The 12,117-nt window shown below is 45.7% G+C and overlaps 1 protein-coding gene across 13 annotated transcripts in view; it reads left to right on the plus strand.

The window, feature by feature from the left end:
- The first annotated feature begins 1,565 nt into the window (after positions 1-1,565).
- Positions 1,566-12,117, plus strand: part of LOC115152276 (doublecortin domain-containing protein 1) — a 37,874-nt gene continuing 27,322 nt past the window's right edge. For 8 of the 13 annotated variants that reach the window (XM_029696992.1, XM_029696997.1, XM_029697002.1 and 5 more), the window contains exons 1-5: positions 1,566-1,666; positions 5,220-5,355; positions 6,219-9,120; positions 9,236-9,297; positions 10,614-10,847. The gene's annotated coding sequence lies outside the window, so the exon portion shown is untranslated. The remainder of the gene's footprint in view (positions 1,667-5,219; positions 5,356-6,218; positions 9,121-9,235; positions 9,298-10,613; positions 10,848-12,117) is intronic. The other 5 variants (XM_029696991.1, XM_029696990.1, XM_029696996.1 and 2 more) reach the window with 5 other exon arrangements.

Consider the following 12,117-nt stretch of genomic DNA (forward strand, 5'->3'; position numbering starts at 1 on the left):
TGACAGGGAGCCCCTCCCCAGTCCTCTCTCACCCCACCGGGCTACTCTGGGCCCTCAGAGCAGCCAGCTGGGTCGGCAGTGGGGAGCACATAAAAGCAAGGATCATCAACTAGATTCAGCCGCAGGCCAATTTGTTTCTGGAGCGGATGGTCACTGGACCGGAACATAATTCCAAATCATTTGTAGACTGCAAATTGACCGCAAGAAGCCCCAACAGATATAATTTTTTACTAAAACACAATAATGTAAAACCTTGCTTACATTCGTATACGATCACATATATCTCTTTATTATGCGTGGGAAGATTTCCTAAATGAAAATCACTTGGAGCTCATTTGCTTGTGTTTTAACAGTGTTTTATGTCCAAAAACAAAAATAATTCAGCTGCCATTTGGGGAAACCTGACATATAGCTTAGTCCATGCCAAGCGCCTCTCTCTGTCACTGGACACGGGAAGATGCAAAACGTGGGCGGTGAACCCTGCCTCTGGCTCCCTAGGGAAACTGTCCCTCCGTGTACAGCTTCATTTGGTTCCAACCTTGCAATTAGTGGCACTTTGAGGGAGAACTCACTGTCTTGATGTGTCTAACTTAGCCCTGTCGCATCTGCCACCAGGCCTAATGTGTGACACTCTCTCTCCCTCAGACCTAATGGACAGGTGCTTGGGCAATTATTGTAGTTGAGCAAGGCTGAATCGATTAGCAGAGATGTAGTGGAGTGTTTGTGGGTGTCTGCGTGTGTGCATGTGTGTGTGTGTGTGCGTGTGTACAGTACGTGTGTATGTGCGTACCGGGTGAATAAGATCCCCGTCACCTAAGATCTGTTTTTTTAATTTGCTGTAATGGCTGTCTTTAGCAGGTGGGCAGGATTTGAGGTTATGGTAATGCAAATGAATTGTTTATGAATTTACTTTTTTATTTGTTGTTTGCTGAGAATGGGAAGGACACGGACGGCCCACTGGTGCTCATCAACAGAACCGAGCTGGAGAAAGGCTGTGAAGACGACGACACAGTCATGATGGACTGGGTGAGTACCTCCCTGCTACATCCACTAAACAGATAGGAAAGGTTCCATGCACGTTTCCCTTTCTCACCTATTTTATATGTCAAATATTTCATCTAGACATAGATACTTTACATTCTGTCAAAAGATGGGTTGTTACTCAAAAATGCGTATGAAGTTGGGTGATAGAGCTTTGATTGAGTGATTGTGTTGAGTGAGAGATCAGTTTGACAGTGTAGTAGTTAGTATTCAGTATAGAAACAGGTCAGAGCCCTAATGTCAATCCTCTGTCGCCCCCTACTGGTGTAAAACCTACACTCTCATCTGCCCTCTAAAGCACAACACACCTCCTTGTCATTTCGCACTGCCGCGACACTCACTGTTTCGTTTCTCTATTCCAAGTGTCACCATCCTCACAGCTCTAAACAGCTACAGGTTTGAGACAGGTTATTTCTGAAAGTATTACTCTTTGTAATAAATCATGTGGTCTTCCCAGCTTCTGCAGATAATCCATCAAAGGCTGGGGTCTGGGGTGGGCTACCGCCCCTCTGGTCCCTGCCTCGTCCCCACCGGCTTGTTTGATGAGCAGGGTGGGGTGGTAGCCAGCCTCCGTCACCTCCACACTGACCAGAGGGTTTGGCCTGTCGTATGGCGAACGCTACCGGTAAGCCCTGGTTCAGGTTCTGTTCCCAGCGTGAATCTCCTCTATCGTTCCCCTTTCCCCACTCCCAGCCTCTTAGTCGGGGCTCTTTGCTTCTGAATCATCATATGGACCAGTGACAGTCGTCTCCCCATCACACCTGCTGCACTAAGAGCACAGACACTGTTTCTATCTGATAACAACCCTGATTGCGTAGTATGTCTTATGAGGAGGAGTGTTGTGGTGGGCACTCTGGTTGAGTGGGACATGACATCTTTCGGTCTTCTTTTCTCTCCCGCTAACGTGCGGCGTGAGTGTGCGTGGTGCCTGATGGGCACATGTCAGCGTGGTGCGCGGCGGGAGCGCGGGGCTTTTCATGTCTCAGTAGTCACTGTAATGATTGCAGATGGGAGCGCTGTGGGGGGGCCTGGAGCCCAGAGCTCTGTCATTGTTGCAGGCTGGCAGGGCTGCCCTGACCCGTTACACTGGCTCTATCCTCAGCCTCATCTCATCTGCCTCCCTCCCTCCCTCCCACATGGGAGAGTAATTGAAAAGTGTATTTGGCAAATTACACATGTCTGGGTCTGGGAAAAAACTCTTTCAGTATGCAGCTATAGTCTACCTTCTTGTGCAGAGAAATTGACATTTCAAAAACACTTTAGGAAAAGTTGCGTCGCTGTTTCAGTGTGGTGGATCAGATTTATGTATGTATGCGCCTGCACGGGTTTGATTGCGTCTAATTTGGTAGCGAGGGGAAATCATTTATCCGTGGTGATAGCCCTCCCTGGGGAAGACTCCAATTGGACAGGGATTAATGATGACATGGCCACTGACTGGAAGTAATACCTCTCGGAGATTTACAACATGGAGTTTTGATAAACAGTAGACGGTTGCAGGTCCGTATCGCATCAAACTGCATTCACGATAACATGGAGATTAGAAATAGGATTAACTTCTAACAGCTATAATAGCATTATCAACTGTCACTCCTTTTGAAATGAAAGGATTCGTCTAGAATGGGAGAGAAGCCAGATCAAAACAAATAATATTATAATAAAATAAAGAATACCACATCATAAAATGTTACGTTGACGTTCGTTCAAGAAAATGTAGTCGATACCCCCTTGAAATATTTTAACCATCTATAATATATTTAGAATATCTATTGAAGTACTGGTCAGTGCTATGGCCGGTTGGTGTGTATCTGCCTCGTTCTCCGGTTGTCATTTGAGATATCTCTCTGAGACTGTCACAGACTGAAAACAGGCCATCATATCAAGTAGAATCCTGCGCTGGACTTGATAAATATCAGCTGTGCTAAGGTGCTGAGTGCAACAGAGCTGTTAGGTACTCCAGCTAGTCTATGAAACATTGTTTCAGCAGGGTATTTCACTGGAAATGAACGATGATAGTAGATCTATGATATTAGCCATGCCCTGAGTCACCTATTCCTGTATAGTGACAACAAAATAAGATTCATTTGTGTCATCATCATTGAGTGTCATAACACTACAAAAAAGCTATAAAACCAAGTGTAAGTAAACATTCATTATATTGCATATTTTCTATGTTATTGTGGAAGCGCTTTGACTTACTCATTTGAGCTGAGTAGTGTAGAGAGGGTGTCTGCTGCCGGTCCCCTGTCTGCAGGACGTGCCCCCTGTCCCTGAAGGGTTGCTCCTAACCCCTGGGGCTCCTGCATGCGAGGAGGCCTTATTAGCCCCAGGTAAGCAGCTGCAAGGAGGCCTCCCCCAGCCTCAGCCTCTCTTAGCCCTAGCCTATAACCCCCAGTGGGGCTGACCAGCCATCCAGAAAGCATTAGATTAGCAAGTGTTTGTCCCGACATGCTACTTACCACATGGGCTTTGTATGCCTCTTTGACAGTCTCTTCTCACGAGGAACACTACAATAGGTAGACGTATGTTTCCTGGTTGTCAACAGTGTGGCACATAATATATCTGACATGTGTCTGTTTACAGAATTCTGAATCTGTAACTAATGGAGTAAAATGTGGGGTTTTGTTTCCTCGTTAGTCCTCATTTTCTAAGCCTGTAGTAGAGTAAGATGAGTAGGGGGAGGTTGGGACTGCTGTCCCCTGTCCCGTCATTGGTCTGAGCCGGAGGCCCGGCGCATTCCGTCACCCAATGACCTGTGATCTATGAGGTGTGTTCCCCTGACCTTTGGTAGATAGCCGTGGCTTACTGTCACCCAGCAGTCAGGCTGGATCAGTCTAACAGGCTGGAGCTGGTGCAGAGCAGAGCCGGGTCTGTGCTACTAGAACCCGCTCCTAATCTCTCTAAGCGTCATTGTGCCGCCAGCGGCTTTGCTAGTCCTCCGACCGCAACAGGTTCACAAGGTTCAACTCATTTCTTGAGTTGAACGATGATCCGAATCTGGAAAACACAACGGAGCCCATGGCCCCGCTTTCACGGTGAAAATAAAGTCATATACTGTATGTGTAAGGATCTGGGGCCTAGGTTTCTGGGGTTAAACCACGCTCTTGTACACTCACTGTAGCCTGGGTGCCCTGTCCACCCCTTGCCCCCAAAATAAGACATCTCACATCTCAGCCAGTGATACCCTTCAACAACTTTGTCAAGTACGATATTGTGTTGTGGAGTAAATCTTACAAATGAGGATGTAAGAAATTAGGAAAACTTGACACGACTGGTCAGTGTCATAATTCCCAGCCACGCGAAACCCTCAAAGGGATGGCAACAGCCAAACTTGTTAATAGTCTTAATGTGTAAATCTAATGCAATTACACCCACGACTTGGTGAGAATCCTGTCACCAGGGTAAAGGAGTTGTCTTGACGTGTGCTCAAGTACTGCAGCTGAGGAACTTGTCATTAGAGGCTCTGAAATTTTGTAGTGACAGTGAACAGTGTCAGGAAGGAGGAGATTGTTAGCGCTGCTAATCTACTCCAATCTGATATTATCCTGCCAAGCTCCTCTGATAGGCTTTGAGAGTTTACGTGGCAAGAAGTTCAAGCTTGAGAGCACTGGGAGCACTGCTAACTGCTAATCTAGGACAGAGTTTCCACGTCTCTCCATCCAATTCATTTCATCCAATACGGTGTCCGGTTTTGAGAAGAGAAAGGCGTGTTTATTTTTTTTTTTTTTTGGTGTTTAGTTCATGTCTAAGCGTTTGACTAATTAGTCTCCTACACTAAGAAATAGTGTTTTAACTGAGTTCATGACAGTTTCATTGGACCTTTTGGTAAATGTGATAAACACGGGGACAGACGAGCCGTATGCAAAGAGAACAGTCACGAGTGGTTCTGTGTTGCTTCAGGACATTTTCGGTTTAGACCTATTTTTTTTGCTTTTCTTTTGAATCGGATTTGAATCTCTACGATATAAGATTGACAAATTAGACTCAATAAATTTCGCAACCTGTTTAGAAAACATCCCCTGCACCAGTGTTACAGTATTGTAAATGTCATGTGAGTGACTACCATGTTGATGTTGAAGCCTGATCCTGTCTATTCTCCAGCAGTGTGCCTCCTACAACTGCCCCTGTGTCAGTCAGTCCCTCTTGTCTAATGCAGTGTGTTTGTGTCCTGTATCCTGCAGGGCTCTTCACGGTGCTGCACTGTCCCTGGGTGGTGGAGAAGGCTCTGGTGGCAGCGGCAGGGGATAGGGGTTACCACCATGCTGTGTACAGAGCGCCGCTGGATCCAGACACAGCACTACCTACAGGCTTCAAAAAGTAACGGACACACCCCTCCAACTACATGATGTCAGCCCTCTCTCACTGACTGTTTCCACAGGCCTTATGTTTAAGGGTTAGTTCAGGATGTTGGTGTCCCTTCAATCAACTTCCCCGGAGTCAGATGAACTCGTGGATACCTTTTTATATGTCTCTGCGTCCAGTATGAAGGACGTTAGAGGTCGTTTCGTGAGCCAATGCTAACTAGCTTAGCACAAAGACTGGGGAGTCTTCGGTTACAGCTAGCATTCTCTGGGGAAGTAGATAAAGGGCCTCATTGCCAAAATCCCGAAGGATTAGTGATAACAAGAGGTGCTACTGGTAGAGATGTGGAGCTGCTAGCAACAGTATGTAACCCAGCTATGAACCATCCTGGCGTGTGTAGGTTTGAGGCAGGCAGTAAGACACCGTAAGGGAAAGAGCAATTATTAGCAGACAGTCAGGGTGTGAACTGTGAAATAATGGGCTCATAGACATGACTGACTGACTAGAGACCCTAATACGTGTCTGAATGAGAGACTAGACTACTATACAATATGTTAACTCCTGTTTGTACACAGCACACACACACACACACACACACACACACACACACACACACACACACACACACACACACACACACACGCTCTCTCTCAAAGTCTGAGCTATCGCAGTGCCTTGTCCTCCACACAGAGGAAATCCATAACACCATGCTGTGATAGTGAAGGGGTAGCTCCTCAGTCATCAGATACTGTACTGTCTGTACTGCTGAAGAACATAGACTTGTTACAATGTAGACAGTGGTAAAATAGTGTTGATGAAACTGCTTGAATTGAACCAGTCATTGTATTCCTTTCTATGGGGGTTGTGTTCTTGTGTAGACGGGAGGCTGTGGAAGGATTCCCGTTTGACAGAAGCCCATCAACTGAGACCACACGGGCCTTAAAGCCACGGTGGACTCTGACGCCCACTTCACACAGCTCAAGGTAAACAGATCGCTCTTCCTTATGAGATGAGGATTCAGAGAGATAAAACTGTGATGATCAAGACAAGTTATCGGGGAAAGTTCATCAAAAGTGCTCAACTTGTACGTCTCTCTACAATCTGTAAAGGGTTGTAAAGCTTGTAGGTCTCTCTACAATCTGTAAAGGGTTGTAAAGCTTGTAGGTCTCTCTACAATCTGTAAAGGGTTGTAAAGCTTGTACGTCTCTCTACAATCTGTAAAGAGTTGTAAAGCTTGTAGGTCTCTCTACAATCTGTAAAGGGTTGTAAAGCTTGTACGTCTCTCTACAATCTGTAAAGGGTTGTAAAGCTTGTAGGTCTCTCTACAATCTGTAAAGGGTTGTAAAGCTTGTAGGTCTCTCTACAATCTGTAAAGGGTTGTGAAGCTTGTAGGTCTCTCTACAATCTGTAAAGGGTTGTGAAGCTTGTAGGTCTCTCTACAATCTGTAAAGGGTTGTGAAAGCTTGTAGGAGAAGACGGGTGCTTGAACTGTCTCCCCCGTTGGAACTCCTCAGGAAAGAGAGAGATCCCAATAGAAACAGGTCTAGCTTTCATCACCTTCTTTTGACGAGCCATTTGTAAATTACAGTTCATGTAGACAGGATGCGTGCATAAACCCACCACCCCCGCCCTCGTTGCGCTTAAACTTTCCTAAGGTGACGCCTCATAGCAAGGATTGAACGTATATCATTCATGTAAAACGTGTACGGTTAAAGGGGATGTGGCCGTTTTTATCTTTAGACTACGCTGTAATTATTATCAGAACTAAAATGTTCTTTGCGAATGATGCTGTATACCGTAGGCTTTCATGTGCTCTCTTACTGTAAGCTGTGTTTTCTAAGTAATTCGGGAGAGACCAGAAGTGGTGCTGCTTCCTTCTGCTACGGTTGTGAAGCGGACCAAGTCAGCATCAGTACAGGATCAGCAGCACATATATGGATCATAACCAAGGTACAGTATCTTAACTTAGGGGTTTGTTCAACTGAGCCACTTATAACCCCCTCAATAACCTGCAGAAAGTTGCACAATACACATTTCTACAGAAAATCAACAGATTTTAACCAACAGAATTGGCCCAGCTGCATTATCTCTCGGCTCTAGTGACTTATGGCAACAGCTAAGTTTGGTGGTTGTAGGAGTTAGGGAAAGGTTGACCGGGGTTCGCTAACCCTCCGCTCCGTGTGGAACCCAGTGGAGATCATCTGGTGAGGATGCCTCGGCTGTTCGCTGTTGATGTCGTCGGGGTTGTTGTTATTGTCTACTGGACGGTCCAGGTGAGTTCCAGTTCACCAGGCCTGGATCCACTCAGTGGGCCGGATGCAGTGCTTATTGTCCTGCACACCAGGCCGTGCTCTTATCCATGCGTAACACACGCAGAGGCGCAGGCAGGCAGCAGCATTCTCATCTGGGTTTTCACACTTTCCCACCCTAATTTATCTACATTTCACTGTTCAGTGAGCCCCCAAATGAACGCTTCCTCCCCTCCTGCATGGGAGGTGAAATTGTATTAGGTTAGAGGAACCCTAATTGGTTGATACTATACGGTATGTATTGACTTGGTCACAGCAAAGGCAAAACAGAAAATACCGTATCAGTCACATCAGTATCACTCTGACTGCACCTGTCAGTTTTTCCATTAACCTCCTTTCTCTTTATGAGGCCATTTGACTGTAGCATGCTAATCATGCATGTTACATATCACAGAGCGCTACTCTGCCATGCTTTACAGCGGGTTGTCCCGAAGAACCGTCGTATCTTAATAGAAGCCGAACGGCAAAACAAGGGCCATCTATGGTGAGAGGAGCAGTTTGCGCGCGAAGTGGAACAGACACCACAGACAGGATATCCCTCAGTTCACTGATTAGCCTTGTCTTGTTCCTGCGTGCAGAAGACTGCATGAAAACGTCCCTAATCCTTCCCTCTCACTGCCTTGCCTGGAGGGCTTGAGAAGAGATCTGTCCGTGTGATCCACTGCTGTGTCTTCTTTATCGGCGTGGGCGACGCCATTCTACATAACGTGATGCAAGTTGAGTCCCTTAATATGTTCAAATTAGCCGTGATGTCGTGGACTTGACACACTGTAGACGGGAGGGATGGTAGAGTGGGAGGGATTCAGATGTAGCACTTAATAGCAGGCCTATTCCTTCTGGTAGGATATCCACACCCTAGGCCATGCTAAGCTAATACATATGCACTGTTCTAATGCAGTCGGGCAAAGTAATGGTAGACTTCACAGAGCCGTCGTGTAAAACGTGGCTATTGGTTCATTACACAATGCCCTTTAATGGCGTTCTCCTCTTGCCTCCGACTGAAACGAGACCCTTTTGGGGGGGTATGAGGTGTTTCTCAGTGGTCGTGAGGTTACGGTCGCACCGCTGTAAACGTAAAAGGGAATAATAATAAGTCCAAATGGAACTTATCGGTGAACTGTGAAATCCCATTCTCCCTGGCTCAGGAGCTCAGTGACTCGGACAGCCTCCTGACGTGAGTGATCCATGGAGGGGAAGTGTCCCATTTGTGACATCTTGTTTCATCTTCTGCCTCTTTTAACTCGCGTACCGAGGTCTTTCTCTCTCTCTCTCTCTCTCTCTCTCTCTCCCTCCCTCCCCCTCTAGCCCTCTCTACCCCCTCCCATCCTCTTGCTGTGCTGTGCTAGACAGGGGAGATCCTGAGTAAAGCCCTGCCCCAGCTCTGCTTGGGTGTATCCTCCATGACAGTCTCTCCGGAGGACCAGGACTGCTCCTCATACACGGAGGCCCACATGCTCAACATACGGAGAAGGTGCCCACTATACTTTCATCTGGTACATTTCATCTACATAAACATAGACCTAAATTAATACAAATAATAGACTTACTAATCACTCTGTCTGCCTTCATACTCTGCAAATGCACAGGATCAAAAGGCGGTCCATTTCAACGGTGCAGCTTTGGAAAAGATGGCAGAATTTCTCCAAAGGTTTGTTTTTTATAACCCAAGTGCAAATACAAAGGAGGAAAGGATTCTAAGGATACCAAGCAGAAATTCCTGTACTCCACATTCTCTCATTCTTGCAGAATTTATTTTGAAAACAGATCCTGGTATTTTGTAATGTATTATGTGGTGGGGTCACTACCATGTCTCTCTGTCTGGCCATGTCATTGTTGTGGTTGCGTGGACATGTCCTGATGACACTACGTTGCCCTGTGACCTTTGTGGGGGGGTGGGGGTGGCCGGATAGGGGGAAGCAGGCAGACACCAGTGGAATGCCAGAGGTGGACCACAGACAGACAGACAGACAGACAGACAGACAGACAGACAGACAGACAGACAGACAGACAGACAGACAGACAGACAGACAGACAGACAGACAGACAGACAGACAGACAGACAGACAGACAGACAGACAGACAGACAGACAGACAGACAGACAGACAGGACCATGGGCAGGTCACAGTACTGAGTATCAGTAAAGCACATTCAAAATGGGGTTGTGACCAAGTTATTGCATTCACGTGTCCGTGTTCTAGTGCTGCTTATGGGTTTGTAACTATATGTATGTTTTCTTAAGCTCTATGAAGCTGTTATTTTGTTTCATGAGGTCAACGTTCTCCTGTGAGAAATAGGAGAATTTGTTTTTGCAGAGAGACAGGTTATGAGAGAAAACCAGCTGCATTTTTTTAGGTAGTCTGATTTGACAAGATCACAGCACAACAGGAGCAATTTGATATTGTTTTGCAACATTTTTATTTTCTAGTCATCATGTAGAGAAGACATGTATAAGTACAGAATGAGAGAATATTCCCACAATGAAAGCTGCAATATGTAACTTTTTTGGGGCGACCTGACAAAATCCACAAAGAAATGTGAGTTATAGATCTGTTATTCTCATCGAAACCAAGTCTAAGAAGCGATAGATATGTTCTGTGTGCTCTATTTCTATGCTTCCCGTTTTCAAGTTTTGTTTTTGCATCTTGTACTTTCGGTTTTGTACACCAGCTTCAAACATTTGAAAATACGATATTCTTTATTAAGGAAAGTATATTTCACAGCGGTTTACATGGTACAATGATTCTATGCACTATACTTGCTTATTTTGTCACATAAACTGAAATTAGGCAAACTATTAGAATTTTAGCAATCAGGAAATGGCAGAGCGATTTCTGCATAGTGCATCTTTAGTTTTATATGAAGAGAAATACCTCCTATGACTCTGAGTTATTCAGAGATTCCTTGTGGACATGCAGTATATCCCCAGCGAGCTCTCACTGAATGAAGTGTTTGTCTCTCTCCAGGTCTGTGGATGTGATGTCAGTGACACCAATCAGGAAGCAGTCACAGCAGAACCCCCAGCCTCCCTTCAGGACAAGGGCCAGGCAGGCGCCAAGCAGACAGGGTCCTCCAAGGCAGGGGCCAAGCAGGCAGGAGCCTACCAGGCAGGGGCCTGGGCCAGCAGGGAGAGAGCCCAGCTGGCAGTGGCCCTGCTGAGGAAACACAAAGACAAAACACCCTCAGACTATGTCTCAAAGGTAGGCCACTGCCCGGGTGCCTGCTGCTGACATGGCTCACTGTTATTGTTCAATGACATTCAATGTTTTCCATCAGTTTTGTGTAAGATAGATTCCTCAGATATTTTTTGAAATATCTAAAAAAAGGCCTAGAGCTTGTTGACTGGCACGAATTTATAGACACAGGGCAAAGAAAGAGTAGATATCAGGGGAACTGGAATTGAATTTTATTTTGCCGCAAACAACTAAGACCTGATGAAATGTTTAACGCCCTTGTATTGTAATATGATATACTGTTGCTGTCAGGGTCAGTCAACTAATGTTAATCCCCAATAAGGTGAATCAAAATAATAATGTATTGAAAGAGAAAACTTAATGCTTTCTACTCTTTCTACTTCGTGAGGCTTGATTGAGACTTTTCGATAATATAGAGGCGTTGGCTGAGATAGTTCCTATCCCTATCAAGATACGGTACATTATATTATGAATTCACCCAACCACAGCCTTATCTGTGTGCGCTGTGTGAGCATTAGCATCACAGAGCTCTAACATCCAAAGTATGGTTAGGCTAAATGATCATAATCAGAGAGAACTCTGTCTCTGTCTGAGTGGAGAGAGAGACACCGTGGTCCGTAGTGCATAAAGAGGCCTCACCGACACACGCGCTCTAACACACACACACACACACAACGCCTTGCTCAGTTTCAACACTGTGCTTCCCCCACACATCCCAGCCTCTTTAATGCAATTGAACAATATCCGATTAGTCGCTTCACGATTCATTTACGAGCCCGTGTTAAATCGTCGTCGCTCAGACGCTCAACAAGTAACGCAGCGCCAGCACTGCTGTGCCACTAGATTACCTCACACGGCCCCCAGATGTGGCCCCCAGATGTGGCCCCCAGATGAAGACGGATGTTTTTATCGTGTTAAATGGGTGTGTACCTGTATACCTCAGCCCACTGCTCACTGAGCGCGGAGTAGGGGGTTGGAGCAGGCTAGACGATGTCTCGTTTGCAACTGAAGCCAATTGCATTGTGTTTGATCCGCTCACCCAGGTCCCTCCATGTCCTCATGCTCCATTTGTCATTGTTGTCATTGTTGTGTGAAGGGAAACATCTCCGTTATAAAACACACCACACAACAGCTTTAATTGAGCCTCTCCTGAGAGGAATAATTAGATTCTTCTGATAAAGAAAAATCAATAAATATGATCAATCCCAATCCATTTTTAGATAAAAGACCAGGAAAATACAGTTATGCTATCTGCTCTAATTGACCTCATTAATAT

This window comes from Salmo trutta, chromosome 17 (genome assembly GCF_901001165.1).
Source record: "Salmo trutta chromosome 17, fSalTru1.1, whole genome shotgun sequence".
NCBI classification, from domain to species: Eukaryota; Metazoa; Chordata; class Actinopteri; order Salmoniformes; family Salmonidae; genus Salmo; species Salmo trutta.